Here is a 16,826-nt window from a genome sequence, read left to right on the forward strand (position 1 = left end):
CATTTCCCATGTTCTGCTAACAGCACTCCGATTTTGCTTTTGGGAACTGTTCTTCCCCTGGTCCAGTGGGGGGACCTCATTCAGAGGGGCCTGGCAATCAGTGTGCCCTCCTTTAGCTGTGGGGTCGATGTGTACCCCAAATGTCTAGATTAGCCAGACAATTTCTCCCAAAAGTGGGAATCCTGAGCAGGGTGGCAGAAAGGCTGAAAGTAACCCAAACCTGGTAATTCTACTCACCGTGATCTGTAGAAACTCTGTAGTCCTCCTGCATGGACCCTGGGAGCAACTTGATACCTGTCCTTGCTGAGCTTGGTCCTTCTACCCTCCTTTTAATCCAGTGTCACTCCAATTATTTATTTATTTATTTTTCTGCCTCCACGAGCCAGAGTTGGTGCCAACTGCTTGTAACTACAAAACTCTGACTGATGTACAGGTAGATTTTCTTTTTTTTGAATCGTTTAACATTCAGTCTTCAAATTCTGTTTCACAGAAGGTGATATGTAGAACAGAACGTATGTGTGGAGGAAAGTGAGGGAGCCATGCTTGAAGGATCTCCAGGATACCAACCAGAAACCCAGGGATGCACACATGCCCCTTCTTGTGGGTACACCTTCTTTGTAAAACTTGTACATGCTTACTAAAGAATGGATGCAAATACTCCCCCCACCCCGGCATTTCTTATGCATATACCCTTACTTTAGTAAGTGCCACTGAACAAAAATAATCCTAATTATCCTATAGTCCTGGCCCACAGCTTCCAAGTTCTAGCCTGTCACTGGAGAAAGATTTCTGTCTTCGTTGTTTATAAGGGTGTAGCCCTGCTATTGGCATCTGCTACAAATCTTAAGGGTTTTATAACTTGGATGTCACTTTCACCTTCCTGCCAAATCTCTGCACTGAAAAAGCAGAGCGTCACGTTAAGTAATGATGCTTTTACTGCATCCAAAACAAATAAAGTATTTTGGTGCACATAGTCAAGTGAATCCCTCTTGTCTCTTGTCTCAGGAGCCTGGGGTAGAAATGGTGTCGGGGACACAAACAGCTGTTTTGGCCAAAATAGCTGAAAAGACAGGGTCTCAGGCTGTCTGAGCCTCAGTTCTTGAGAAGCATTTGTAATTATTGGTTAAAAATATGAATGGCTCTGTAAGTTCACTCTAGGACAATGTGGATTCTTGAGCCCAGAAAGTTAAATACCTACAAGTTTGGCAGTCTTGACCTTCAGGGTAGAGAATACAGTTCCCTAGTTTTCAAGACCTGCTTTGCCACTTTGATTTAATACAAGGCGGAAATCTTCAAAACAAAGTTCTCTGGATGCAGGAAAAGTTCATCTGGCATCAGTTAGCTTGGGCATCTCCCGCCCCCTTCCCCACCCCACCCCCCTTGTCTTTTCTCTAGGAGCTCGATGCTTTGTAGAAAATGAATGGCTTTGCAAAAGTGCAAATTTGGGAGAGTGTTGTACAACCAAAGAAAATTCAAATCAGCATTCCCCCTGTGGGAATCCTCTTGCGGAAATTGAAATTATATTTAAATATTCATTAAACCGCCAATATCTGTTTTAGGATGTTGACAGACTGTCTGAATGGTACAGCTCAATGGTTTTCTGGAAGTAGAGCAGTCTAGAGAATGAAGAATACAGAGTCTAAAAAGCCTGCTAATTGATGTGTCCTGCTCTCTGCTGTGTTAATGGTAAATAGCACAGGCTCAAGGCTGATTTCTTTACTCCTTGGCCCAGAGAACTGGCCTTTTTCTTCATAATGTAGTTGAATGCCCTTGTTGAACAGAGGCTGACCCGGGAGATATGTGTGTGCTCTGAACAGGAGGGCCTGTGTGCTGGCAGGGTACCTACGAGCAGGGCAAGCGTTCAGTGAAAACTTGGAGGGAGTCTTTTGGAAATAAAACTTAATTTGCAGGGACCTCAACTTTACACATGAGGTAGTCTTGCTCTGCGATTTGGGGCCACATCTGTGTTTTCTCTCTCTTTTTTTGAGCCTCTTCCTTTCTTCTCTCCTCCTCCTTTCCTCACAATTAATGGGAGTGGAGTTCTTTCCATTTCTGAATTTCTTCGAACTCTCTGGCTAACTGCTGAGTCTTTAGACACTTTTTATAGCTTTCCCAAGGGGTGATCATCACCTCTCTTTTCTCCCATCTTCCTGTTTCAGTGACTGTAGGCTCCTGATGAGCTGCAAGTCACAGCTAAATCGGACAAAAACAAATTTGGCTGTGGCTCAAAGCCATTGCTTATTTGGAAGGATTTTCTTTCTTTTTTTCTTAACTTTCTTTCTTTTTTGGCTTATGGTTAAGAGGGTATTATCTTTGCATTAGACAGTCATCACAACTCATTTCTTGGATTGTGGAGAAAGAGAACCAATGGATCCATTTTGATCTGAGGACTGGAAGAAATTGATATATTGTTGATTTCTTGTAAAATGCACTGAAAAGTCTGTCTTGGAACTGAGCAGATGCCTGCTTTTGTCGTGTTAAAGGACCAAGGCTATTTATCTTTTGAATTTCGATTATTGGCCCCTCTAGATAGGAAATTGAAGCTTGATTTGAAGCTGTTAATGCATCATGGTAAATAAAAATGTGTGCTAGGGAAAATTATTCTTCATCTCTCGCATTTCTGTGGGCATGTCAGACTCAGGAGAATTTTTATGTAGCATAACAATTTCTTAAGTGTTAGCATGTTTTTTTAACTTCACATTATAAATAGGAGCAGACGTCTGCTTCAGAAATTGAAAACTAGATTAAGGTTGGCCAAAGCAGAAGACAAAGCCATGGCTCTGTTACAGCTTACATCCTTGGGGTTCTGGGTAGTGGACTGACAGTGGAATAGGCTCAACTAAAATGCTCTTCTTATGGCTGAATACTTCCTGATCTGTGGACCTTGGAACTCACGAGGGTCATGGAATTATTTCAAGATATCTATGAACCTGATGTGCATTATACATTTTCTATAGACTCCAAAAATATACCTTGCCAAAAAGCAACTACTTTTCAAATCCTATGTGCTTTATTTAAAGAAATATTTATTTGAAATCATTATTGATTCAGAGTGGCTCTTGGACTTTATGCACCTTTTCCATTAGTGGGTACCAAACTCCTCTGTGTGAATCAGCAGCATTTTGGATTTACAAAAGATTGTGGCACTTGAAAGAGTCAGGCACTGTAGATGTCATGAGTGCCACCTACGCGGGAAGAATACCCCGACTGCCTGAGACTTGTCACAGCGCCTCTCTTCATGTCTGTTTCTCACAGGCTTTACTTTCAGCAGGTGTTTATTGACCTTTTATTCTTGGGTGAGGGAGCTGCATTAATTTCTAAGGTGGGTCTAAAAAGTGGTCCTGTGCTCAAGAAGGTTGCAATCAGTTAAATACTAAGTTGTCATCATGGGGGAGACTTCCATCCTAAGATGCTGTGAAAGGCAAAAGATAAGGGCCTTTGTGACCTGTCCCTTTTTATTCGAAACACGAATGCTTTCCCTCAAGTTCTACCCAGGAGGATTCTGATATCTCAGGGGTGGGGACTGTGGCACATGCTCGCCCGTTGCTGGGAGAGCAGATATTTTCACTGGGCACTTTGCCCTGAACTGAGTTGGGGTTCTGTTACTGTGGCCAGGGGGAATTAGGGCAGGCGATGCACCATTCCTACCACAGGTGCTAAATTTAAAGTAATAGCAGATGTGGACGATATGGTATCCCCAGATTCTGTTCCTTTTTAAATTTTCCTTAGGGCCTTCGTGCTTTTCCTCCCCGTGGTTTGGATCAATCATACTGAAATCGACATAGTCCTCTGATTTCAACGGCCAGTCGATGCTCGTCTAATATGGTATCAGATGGTTTTCTAGCCCATCTTTCAAGAAAAGTCCAATGGCATGTGTTGAGAATTACAAGAGTACTAAGAAAGGACGACTTTCTTTGTGATTAAAATAAAAATCGCATCTGAGGGTTTCGAAATTTAAGTTTTATGTTTGTTTGGACAGATGCTATTTGGCTAATTTCTTATTGGGAGATTGTCATTTGGTCAGTATTGCATATCCTTTTTTCCTCCTCTTTCTACACATTGGATGTGAAAAAATTGTATGGAATGAGGCAAAATGAACTAAAGTGTTAGTGATTAGGCAGAACCTTTTCTTCCTTCCCTTGTGTGGTTGGTTCTTGTAAAGAAGCATCCTTATCAGATGCTAAGGAACTGCTTTGATTCTTTGGTTCAAGTCATGTACCATCTTCATCTGTCTCCACATCTTTTAATGTGCTGTGGACTATTTTCCACACTTTTGTGTGTTTTGATGTCTGATGCCTTTGCTAATGTTGTTCCCTTAGTTTGAAATATCCTTCTGCATCACCTTCATGCTCTGCCTCGGAGATGACACTCCTCCCGTACAGATGAGACTGTCTCTCTTCTGCTTTTCCTGATCTCCGGTTGCAATGAATCATCCCTTTCTTTTGGATGTCCACAGTTTGTTCTTATGTCTCACTTATACCCGTTACCTCATTCTAGTTTTTCTTTTTATTAGAATTATTGGTGTATTTCCATCTCCTAAAAGCCTCTGAGCCTTAGAGGTTAGGGACCAGGTCTTTGTTCCTCATTGTATGTCTGGTTGCACCTGGCATAATGCTTGGGATATAAATCTGAGAACATGATACAAGCCCAATAAGTATATTTATTGAACAGTGTTTCAGTGAATTAATGGTATTTTACAATTTGTTTGCCATCTCTCTTAATTTCTGTGGAAGGAGAATAGAGAGGTAGAATGGTATGCATGCCGTTGTAAGTTGGGGAGGATGGTAAGAGTACAGCTTGACTTTTGTATTGAAAGAAGGAGGGAGGTAGGGAGCAAGGTGTGGGGGGGCGGGGGAGGAGAGAGGGAGAGAGAGAGCGCGAGCAAGAGGCTTTCTTGTATTTCTCTTTACAGCCAGCTATTAATGGGGAAGCACACAACTGTGTGCCTGTATTAAGCTCTTTGGAAAATGTCCTGATCTCCTTGACATTTAAGTCAACATATCATACATTGTATCTATTTTGTACATAAATTATTGCCTGCTTACTTGCTTATATTCGGGATATTATCTTTGTTATATTTAATCTCTGGAATGCAAGAGATGTCAACAGTCAGGGCTATTTATAATAAATGATAATTAGTTGAAAATATAAAGTGTAGAAACTGCCTTGTTTAGAATTACTTCTGTTTCTTGGTCATTGATTATAGTGGAGTTTTAGATGGGGGAATCTGCGGCTGGCTTTTCCTTATGGAAGATACAATGAACTCCAGTTGGGCATATCATCAAGAAATCTGGAGGCCTCCAGGATTGCTAAATACATTATTTGTTGTGATAGATAGGAAGTTCTCAAAAAAAAAAAGAGAGAAAAAAAGATATTTCCAGAGGATACAGAAGCACAGAATCCAGCTTGGCTTCCATTGGCCAAATACAGTACATGTTGAGCCAACAACTGTTGTCGTGGATCGTATCCCTAAATAAAATTAGAATCTGTGAGGGCATACTGATGCAAACAAACAAATAAATAAATAGGTGAGGAAGGAAAGTTATTCCGTAAAGTAGAATATCAACTAATAAATAAAGCAGGAATGATAGAGTTAGAAAATCACCATTTTGCAACCATCATAGTAATCATTGGTCCACGCAACTATCATTAGTGAATACTAAAACTAGTTGATGGAAGTTTGATGTGGGACAGGATGTTTACATAATCTCAAAGTTTCTCCCTACAAATTATCAATTGGAAAAAAAGAGAAAATGTAACTTTCCAGCAGAGAAATCAGGAGGGCATCACCTTAAACAAATAAAGTTTACATCACCCGGAATGGGGCAGACCATTATCATGTGCTTCTTGACATGGTGCTCTGGGAAGGACCACTTGCACACTGTTTCTGTCCCAGGAGTGTATGTTCTCCAGAATAACTGCTTGTACTCTTCAAAACTCTCAGTGCTAAGACAGACAAAGAAAGGCCAAGGCACGGTTCCAGATGTGACAACCAAATGCAGTGTGATCTTGAATTGAATCTTAGACCAGGAAAAAAAATTTGCATAAAGAATTTCATTGAGAGGGTTGGTGATATATAATTTTCCTATGGTTTTGCAAGAGAATGTTGCTGTTCTTGGGAAATACATACTGAAGTTTTTCGGGGTGAAAGGGGAATGACTTCTGTGGTCTGTATCTTATTTTCAAATACACAGGAGGGAAGGATGGAGAGAGAGAGGAGGAAGGGGAAGGAGAGAGAGAGAGAGAAAAGAAGGGAGAGGGAAATAGGAGGGAAAGGAAGAGGGGGAGAGAGGAAGGGAAGAAGAGAGGGAGAAATGGCAAAGGGGAAAAAAGAAAGACAGGAGGAAGTAAATGAATGAGAATGGGAATATATTATAAAGCAAATGTAGTTCAGTGTTGATGGCTGGGAGAGCTGGTAAAAGGTATAACTATGCTTTTTTGCCCAGCTTTATTATTATTATTGTTTTATAAATTTATTTATTTATTTGTTTTTACTTTTGGCTGCATTGGGTCTTCGTTGCTGCACCGGGCTTTCTCTTAGTTGCGGCGAGTGGTGGCTTCTCTTATTGGGAGCATGGGCTCTGGGCACACGGGCTCAGTAGTTGGGGCACACGGGCTCAGTAGTTGTGGCACGCAGGCTCAGTAGTTGTGGCACACAGGCTTAGTTGCTCCACGGCATGTGGGATCTTCCCAGACCAAGGCTCCAGCCCGTGTCCCCTGCATTGGCAGGCGGATTCTTAACCACTGCACCACCAGGAAAGCCTCCAGCTTTATTATTGAGATATAACTGACACATAAACATTGTGTATGTTTAAGGTGGTAAAAACGTTGATTTGATACATTTATAAATTGCAAAATTGTACTAGCTATGCCTCCATCCCATTGTATAGTTGCCATTTCTTTTTTGTGGTGAGAGCATTTCAGATGTACTCTCTTAGCAACATTCAAATATGTGATACAGTCTTATTAGCTATAATCACAGTGTATAATTAGATCCCCAAACTTGTTAATCTTACAACTGGAAGTTTGTGACCTTTGACCAATCTCTCCCATTTCCTGCACCCCCCAGCACCTGGTAACCACCAGGTTACTCTCTGAAGGCATAGCTATTCTTGCTATGTTTAGAAAATTGGAAATTATTTTAATATAAAATGTTGAAGAAAAACACCTATGTGTCCACGAATGTGGTTTCTAGTGGTTTTGGGGAGCAGTGGTCGCTGAACGTCTGAAGAATGAGGGCAGGGGCTATTCTACTTTGCTTCTCACCACACACCCAGTACAGAGCCTGGTAGAAAGAAGTAGGCAGTTAAGAAATATTTGTTTGACGGTTGCATGAACCCCAGGGCCCGGAAGCCCCTCGAGCTGTGGAATATTGATTTTGGCACAATTGCAAATGCCAGTTGTAAAGACATATTTTTAGGTTCCTTTGCAGTTAGTTATGGCCATGTAAGAAGTTAGTTGTAGCCAGTGGGCTGGACTTACCTGGCGGTCCAGTGGTTAAGACTCCTCGAGTCCAGTGCAGGGGGTGCAGGTTGGCTCCCTGGTCAGGGAGCTAAGATCCCCCATGCATTGTGGCACAGCTCAACAACAACAACAAAGAGCAACAACAAAAAACACCCAAAGTTGTAGCCAGTGGGATGTAAGCAGAAGGGATCTTAAAGGGAGGACACCTGCTTCTCTGCCCCTTCTTCCTCTGTTCTGGTGGGAATATGGATGTAATGGTTGGGTGTTGAGAGGCCCTTTTAAACCATCTGTGGGGAGCCCTATGCTAAGAATGGTAGCACAGAAAGAGAAGCGGCTGGCATCCTTGATGCCAGGGAGCTGCCATGCTCACCCGGGGCTGCTTCCTCCAGACCTCATTTATGTGAGAGAGAAGTAAACGTCTGTCTTTAAACCGCTACTCCTTTGCTTTTTCTTTCCTTTGCAGCTGGAGTGAATCCTAAATGATACACGATACTTTCTAAAAATCATCACTATTGAATTTTTGTTCCTCTGAGGAGATTTGCATTCAGTTTGTCCCATATACACATTAACTATAGAAATGCTCTGGCCTTTTTTTTTTCTTCTTCTTTCTGTTTTCCCTGAGTGGGATTTTTCTTATTGTGATAGGGATTCTCTTTCTGTCTTTGAGTGCGTGGGTTAGTATCTGTGGTTTGGGGTGCTTTTCATGCTGAGGGTGCCCTCCTTTTTCCTCTGTCATGACAAACCTCCGTTTTGCAGATTGCTAACTTGATCTGCAAAGATTGTGAGGACTGGCTTTCCTCGGAGATTTCTTGTCCTGACAGACCAAGCTGGAGACTGGGTGTGCAGAGGTAAGCATTTGAAAGAAGGAGAAAAAAAGGAAATTTTAACTATTTCCAGTTGCCAAAAACATTTTACTTCAGTGGAAGGATTCGGAGCAGATTTTTTAAGTGCTCCTTCTGCTTGGTGAGTTTTGTTTAGCAAATCTTTGTACTTTTTGGAATCCACTCATGTTTTTACTCGTTCACTGGACAGTTCTTCCTTTGGAGCTATTTATTGCCACTAAGGTTTGTGGTGCCTTCGTTCCCACAGATAATAGATGGGTGTGTGTGCCCACAGGACAACATAAATAGAGAAACTGACTTTCAGCTTGTTTATTGTTAGACTGGTATGTAAGCAATGGGGCTCAACTCCTCAATTACATGTAGGTGTGTTTCTGTGCATTGAAATTCAGGAACTTGAAAATGAACCCTGTAGGGGTATTGAATGGTGTTCAGTTATTTCCTTTAAAACACTTATTTTTAAAATGTTGCATGGATGCAGATTGTATTTATTTGCATAATTCCCATAATAATGTTATTTCATGACCTGGCAGCTCTGTAGTTTGAAGCATACTTTCTTGGTGGGCGGGATTAACTCCCGTTGCCCTGGCTAATATAAATCTGAAAGGTAATTGATAATCACCTGAATGTAAAGGATGATTTTTGGCATTGCCATGAGCGAGGTCTTCCAGCTCTTTGATTTCAACTAGCCTTGACAAGAATCAGTGATTGCTGTTGTATGTAAATTTTTATTTTATTCCTACAGAAAACAGAGAGAAACTAACTTATTTCTATCACATTTTGGTCTGCAAAACAAAACAAACAAAACACCAAAGGAAACAACAACTAAACAAATTAAAACTAAAACCAAAATGTAGAGGGGTGCATGATAGAAATGATTTAAATATTCTCCCGGCTTAAGTGAACCTGGTATGATGGGAACAGGGCAGGATAGGAATTTTCATGTCAATTTCAGCCCCACTGAGTACTCTCTATATGACCTTGGGTAAGTACATAAACTTCTGAGTCTCAGTTTCCCTATTCAGTAAAATGAATCTAATAATAGAGTTCTTCTGAAGGTGAAATGAGACCGTATATGTAAAAGTGTCTTGTAACCTGTAAAATATGTTCAATTACTTTTTAGCAGTCAGCTAATTAAAGCAGTGGTTTGTCCTCCCCCAGACCTCCCATACTGACTTTCCTGGCATGGAGCCCTGTAGTTTGTGCTCTAGGTAACAGTAATTATTAAGAATTTGTCAGAATTTTTATGTAATGTGCAAAAATATACTCTGATTAAAACGAGTAGCATTTCCATATCTTCAGGATTACTAGTGTTAGTGGAAACATTCTGAGAGGGAAGTTTGGCAAAGTAAAACAAATCCCCTTTTTCCCTTGCACTTAAGTATGTAGAGACAACTGTGGCATTTACCAGGAGGCTTGGGGTGTTACAAGAAGCATCGTTTTCACCTTGGCCTGGGTTGGAATAGAGAGGCACTTGTCCAAGAGAGAAGCTTTACGAATTGGTGTGTTCAGACAACACAGAGAAAGAGTAGTGCAAGGGACTTGGTCATGCAAAAGAGTTTTGAACAACAGGTGGATTTTTAAGTGCGTCCAGGAGAAGATGCAAATGCCATAGTTAGTTTGGACACCTCTTTTAAGTGTAAAGAAAAACATGCCTATTGGCACAGATGGGCTTGGTTACATGACAGACCTATATGTGGGATTTTGATCTTAGGCAATTGAAAAGCAAGTAACGCTCCATTTAAATTAACTGAAGCTTCTGGTTTTGGAGCTCTGAAATTTGATAGGATGGTTTCCCTATTTCTCTAAGCACCAAAGTGACTAATGCACCACCAGATGTCATACCTAATATTGCCAGAAGCAAAGCATGGATTGAGGAGGATTTTGTAGGAACCCTTCCGATGGGAATTCAGAAAGCAAAGTCTGGGAAATGAGATTCTTCTGAGGAAGTGAGAAAGGAAGAGTACATAGTTTTACATTTAAAAGAATGGAAATTGCTTTTGCTGATTAGATAATACGTCAAGATTACGAGGATAGAAAGAGATATTTTGTGTTTGTAATAAACACATTGTTTGGGGAATACAAACTACAAACCAAAAAGTGAAGATAACTGGTTTTCTTAGACGAGGTTACATAATTTTGATTGAGTTAAAATAATTTTGAAGGATTGAGTCTTTTTTTTTTTTTTAAATGAGGTGGTCTGCAAAGTTAGGATTTCAGGAAAGAGGATCATAAATATTTGTTGATGAAACAGTCACGCTTGGTAGTTTTGAGGGGCTCCCTGCAGGCAGACTTCATCCCCAGTTCTAGTTTTTGCAGTTGTTTGGATGACGATAAGAATCAGGGCTACTTGGTTCTGTATTTGGAAAAAAAGGATGCCAGACTACTTACAAGTGCGACTGGAAAAAAGACTACCAGATTGAGGTTCCTTTGGACTTTGCCGAATGCTTGACGAGGAGTCCTGGGTTCCCTACTTTACATTAAAATCCCAAGTTGCATTGAAATAGTGGTTAAATAAAGGTGCGCTAAGTTTCTGTTGAGAACTAAAAAGTGACATGTTTTGTTTACGCAGTGCTGAATTTTGCTTTATTTTTCTGTTTGTATTAGAAATGAGCAGTTTAGTCCCAGAGAAAGTACACGTGGGGCTTTCTGCCAAGTTCCAATGCCAAACATGAGTCTTGTGATTCAAATATCCACTGTGAACCTCTGCTTGACAAAAACCAAGTTAAGGTTTTTTTTAACTTTACAAGATCTGAAAAGAAAGCATTATAATTAAAATGTGTCAGAGCTTGGAAAAGTTGAGTGTTACTAAACTGGGCTTTGACCAGTATAGATAGAACTTTGAACTTATAAAAGAAACGATTTTCTTTCCTCTTGGTATTGGAAGAATGCAGATAACAATGACTGCGATTAATCCAAGTCTCCCTGTTTCTTGTTTTTCTGATTGTTGTCCTTGGGTGACGGGATGTACCGTGAGCAAAATATTTTGTTCCGTTCTTGTTTTTCATCTCTCGGCTTTAATATTCCAGTGCCACATATCTGTAGAATGCTAGCTGCAGAAATGAAAAGATGATATTCACTTATTAGTTCAACAGACGTTTATTGAGCACCTACTATGAGCCAGATACTATGCTGAGCTCATAGTCTTGAGAATGCAATAAACATGCAGACATGTCAATTACAGTACATACCTGCTGTAGTACAGAGAGGGGACAGTTATGAACCCTGTGCTAGATGGGAATGCTAGGTCGAGAAGATTACCCTAGGCATAGGGAAGAATGTGTTCAGAGCTGCGAACTCAGGCTTGTCCAGACAAGAGTGAGCACATCTCTTGAGGTTGGGGAGTAGGAGAGGGACTGGGGTAAAAGAATGAAAAAGCCAAAATGTAGCTGAGGCACAATCGGGAAAGGCCTTGTATGGGTTATTTATGAGCATAGACTTCATCTTTTAGGCATTGGGAAACCACTGGTGGCTTTTAGGAGACAAAGAACTCAGATGTATTGGTTTTAGGAAGATCACTCTGATTGTGGCTTAGAAAATGAATTAAAAGCAGGGAAATGAGGATGCTGTTGGAAATGGTGCAGAAAAAGAGGGGATGAAAATATCACGTAAAGCAGTGACTGTTGGGGGGTGAGGCTGTGGCAGAGGGTTTGAGTGAGAGTTAAGAGGCAGAATAGATGGATAGCAGATTGGGGAGAGGGGAAATGTGGAGGGTGATATTCAGGTCCCTAGCCTGGGCAGTTGAGTGGAAGGTCATGCTGCATATGGGGTCAGCCAGGTTTTGTTAGAGAAGGAGCAGATTTCAGGTGGCAGTGGGATAGGGTGGGGTCAGAATCATGAGTTTTCCTTGCCCACCTGTAACTAAATATTTTAGCTTGTGGGCGTGCAGTTTTTAGTTTTTTATGTGGAGTGTGCTGAGTCATAGCAAGTGGTGTGAGTTTTGATTTGAGCTGGTCTCTAATTAGGCAGAACAGGAAAACTATATTTTAGTTGTTGGATTAAATGTTTTTTCCACCTCATGATCTAAAGGCAGAAGTCTCTGCCTTTAAACATAAGTGTTTACTGAACAATAGCTCTGTACCTGCCATTGTGCTTAAGAGGTACCTGTTACGAATTTTTGCAGGTGAGGAAAGATGCTTTACAGAGGTTAAGAAATTTACCCAAACTAGTGAAGATGGTATCAGATTAGGTGTGTATTACATGCAAGCGTATTCTTACATTTGATTCTTGAAAAATTGTTCAAAAAAAAAAAGACTATTTTAACTGCAGCAGATAAATTGTAAGGTATTTTGGTTCTTGTTTGGTCATTAAGTCTGGTCATTTCATCTTTTTTGCCCATATGGGGAAGATAAAGCTTGATTTATGCAGTCTGTGATTTTTGTACTACTTAAAAGCTCACCAGCTCTTTAGAATGAAACAGTTTGAGTATCTTTCAGGATCATAATGGAAGAATTGGATACCTTGAAAACCTCTGTTCACGTGAAGAATGCTTTCTTTCTGTTTTGTTTGTGCAACACTCAGATTTCCTATGACTAGGTAAACGTATTTTGTAGGCTTTTCTTCCTGGGTAAGATGAAAATTTTGCCCTTGGATTGAGGGCAACACTGAAACAGACCAATCATGCCAAAGTGTGAAAAACCAAGCCTCCACAAGTTCAAGGGTATTAGTTAGTAAAGTAACTGCTTTTTAAAGCAGAAATCAACATTCTTGTTATGATAGAATGACAACAGAGTCCAGAGTCTTAAAATGTGTCATCCACCGTGTTCAGTGTAAAATAAAAAATTTTGGCAGGAAAATGCAACATATAGCCAAGAGAAATAGTAGTCAAAACAGACGCTAAGAAGACACAGATGTTGGAATAGCAGAAAAAGACTTTAAAGCAGTTACTAAAATATGTTTAAGGAACTAAAGTTTTTGTTACAAGGAGTGAACAAATGGAATATATCAATAGAGAAATGGAAACTATACAAAACAAAATGAAAACTCTAGCACTGAAAAGCAAAATATGTAAGATGGAAAATTTTGCTCCATGGACTTAACAGCAGATAGAAGAAGGAAGAAGAAAGGGCTAGTGGCCCTGAAAACAGATCAGTAAAAGTTAATCCAGTTGAAGAACACAAAAGACAACAAGTGATTGAAAAAAATTAATAGAGCCTCAGCAAATTGTGAGACACATCAAGCAATAAAAGAAACATGTAATTGCAGTCCCCAAAAGAATGAAGAAAGAGACTGGGGCAGAAAAAGAATTTAACAACTAATGTTTTAAAATTTCCTAATTGTAATGAAAAATATCAACTTATGGGTCCAAGAATCTTAGCAAACCCCAACTAGGACAAACCCCCAAAAAACTACATTTGAGGCAAATTGTAGTCAAAATCTGAAATTGAAAAAAATAATGACAGCAGTCACAAATATCAGAGGAAAAGAATCCATTACGTGCAGGGGAACAGTGATATGACTCATCACGGACTTCTCATCAGAAATATTGGAGAGTACGAGACAATGAGAATGACTTCTTTTAAGAGCTGCAAGAGAAGAACAGTCTGTCAAACCACAGCTCTGTATCCGGGGAAGATCATACTATGTACCTAAAAACAGAACTTTATGCTTACTTAGTTTGAGAAGCTCTGAACCAGACAAAGTTAGACAGGTTTCTGTGTTACATGACTTCTCAGTAAATCGGGAATTCCTACAAAAAGGATATCATGGGCTTTCCTGGTGGCGCAGTGGTTGAGAGTCCGCCTGCCGATGCAGGGGACACGGGTTTGTGCCCCGGTCCGGGAAGATCCCACATGCCGCGGAGCGGCTGGGCCCGTGAGCCATGGCCGCTGAGCCTGCGCGTCCGGAGCCTGTGGTCCGCAACGGGAGAGGCCACAACAGTGAATGGCCTGCGTAAAAAAAAAAAAAAAAAAGGATATCACGTTTGCCAATTTCTGAGCTTTTTTTTTTTAAACTATAAATTGTTAATTCACAGAATGTCTCAGGGGATTAATTTTATTTGTAAAACATTTAGAAATGCTAAACTTTGGGAATGGAATTTGATATTATTTGTTCTTCATTTTTATGTTCGTGATATTTCCAGGATAAAGTGATTTGGGGATGCAAATCTGTTTATGTCTGTAATAATGAAAATGTGAAGTTTTACCTACCTTGCAGTTTCTTCCTCCTAATAGCACATTTTGGGGAGGTTGAATGGCTTTGGGTTGTTGCCAGGTGAAATATTTTCCAGCAGGGCTAAATTGTTCAGTGTTGCCTCTTTAGACTGTTTATCTATAGATGAAAATAGAACTGCCATCTAGAGTTCTCAACGCATATTTTATGAGTATAATAGTGCCAGGGATATAGGTTGAGTTGGATTACAATGAAATCATTATCTTTTTGTCTCTGTCTTATGAGTATATGTAGTCTTATGTGGAGTTTAAACATGAAATGTTGTCATTTAATGCTACAAAAAAGCAAGTTGTAAAGGTAGTCCAGAACTACATTGTAGTTGACTTAAGCCTTTAGTTAAAATAAAATTTCAACTTCTTGAAAAATTTCATTGCTACTCTGTGACATGACCCTCTTTTGAGTATACTAGAAAATGGAGCTGAAGAGATCATCATTCAAAAGGTTTGTTCTGGACTTGGTTGTTTTCCTTATTTCCTCTTCCTAAGTCCAGTCACAGCATCCCTAGTAATCTAACCATTCACCGCATCCCCAGAAATCTAACATACTCCCTTTCCATGGCTGACTTTGAGATCTCCATGTGGACCACATTGAGGCTCCCATTGCATTAACATTGATTGATATGTGAGGCTGTGCTTGTCTTCTTGCTTGTGGCTATTAAGGATATGATGGAAATTTGTCTCTCTCTGTCTCTCTTTCTCTCACTTGCCCCAGAAATTTGTGAATCTCAGTCTCTTTTCTTTCTAAACCAAAGATTCCTAACCAAAGACTATAAACTTCTTCTATAGCGGTTCTCTAATTGGTGATCCCCAGATCTTTAGCATCAATCACTTGGAAACTTGTTAGAAATACCAATTCTTGACCCCTCCCACCAACATACTAAATCTCTGGGAGTGGAGCCCAGCAATCTGTGCTTTGATAAGCTCTTCTGGTGATCTAGGGATTCTGAGGCTCAGGCTTGAGAAGCACTGCCCTACAATAAGGAAGCATTTGTGAATAGTTTTTCCATCCTGTTTGTTATCCAACAACAAAGGTAAAGCAGAACTCAGAAGTTCTTAGTGATGGTTGTGGCAGGGTGTTGGTTGATCCCCTTTCAAATCAAGTGAAATATTTTAAATAATAACAATAACAACAATTAGTAGTATTCACAAAAAAATAATAGAGGGGGCTTCCCTGGTGGCGCAGTGGTTGAGAGTCCGCCTACCGATGCAGGGGACGCGGGTTCGTGCCCCGGTCCAGGAAGATCCCACATGCCGCGGAGCGGCTGGGCCCGTGAGCCATGGCCGCTGAGCCTACGCATCCGGAGCCTGTGCTCCGCAACGGGAGAGGCCACAACAGTGAGAGGCCCGTGTACCGCAAAAACAAACAAACAAAAAAAAGAAATAATAGAACCTAATATTTACTGAATATTTTTCTGTAGGTCAAACTCTCTGCATGCCTTATCTCCATTAATTCTCACAGTATTCCTGGGGTCAGTACTAATGTGATTGCTTTTATAGTGAGGAATCTGTTTAGGGAAAAAATTGGCCAAGGTCAAGGTATTTAGTTGGACCGTCAGGATTATGATGCTGGCCAGACTAGTCCTAGCAACAATGTCATGACCCACTTGGTAATGTTATCTGAGACTTCAGACAATGTCTGTCTCCTCCCATCCCTGCCCGTTTGTCCCCTGTGAGGCTAGAGATCTTTTTGTAAATGCAAAAAGTAGAGCGAAAGTTCATGTCTTTGCAAGCTCGTGTCTGTCTTACTCGTTTGTGACTTACCCCCTCTCCCAAGGTAATATCCGAAGCTACTTTGATCAAGCAGAGTGAATGTTATACTTTATGCCCTGTGCAAACAAATTTTTATAGCCTGTTTTCTTTCAAAAATTTATCTCATTCTGGAAGTAACCAATTCACTGACCTTTTATCTTTGGGCTCTAGTTTGTGGTTTTTGAAGCTTTCCAAGATCAACTGAGCAATGATGTGGTTTGGCAATTTAAACAGTTAATACAGTATTAAGCTGGATGATTCTGAAAGCAATTAATGCTTGAATGAAGCCCTTATCCTGCCGAGTTATGCACCCCTACCTTTAAAAAAACTTTATTGGATGATTAGAGGCAGGGTTTCAAATTCCATTCCTGGTAATTGAGGGATTTATTTTACCTCCAAGATATTTTTGCTTTTTGGACGAGCAAGGAAATAGAGAGTTTTAAAGAAGTAAGACAAACCATATTAAATGGAGAGAAAAGAGCTCTCTAAATTGAAATTTAATGTCACCATTTTTTAACATGAAAGTAGAAACTTAAATGAACCTTCAAAGTTACTAATTAATTTGATGCTAGCTCCCACCCTTCCCACTGTGTGGATTCCATTT

General features: G+C 40.3%; 1 protein-coding gene across 2 annotated transcripts in view; it reads left to right on the forward strand.

Annotated features, from left to right (window-relative positions):
• The window catches only part of PID1 (phosphotyrosine interaction domain containing 1), a 255,879-nt gene that overhangs the window by 15,073 nt on the left and 223,980 nt on the right, over positions 1–16,826 (forward strand). The window lies entirely within an intron of this gene.

The sequence above is a fragment of the Lagenorhynchus albirostris genome, chromosome 6 (assembly GCF_949774975.1).
Source record: "Lagenorhynchus albirostris chromosome 6, mLagAlb1.1, whole genome shotgun sequence".
NCBI lineage: Eukaryota > Metazoa > Chordata > Mammalia > Artiodactyla > Delphinidae > Lagenorhynchus > Lagenorhynchus albirostris.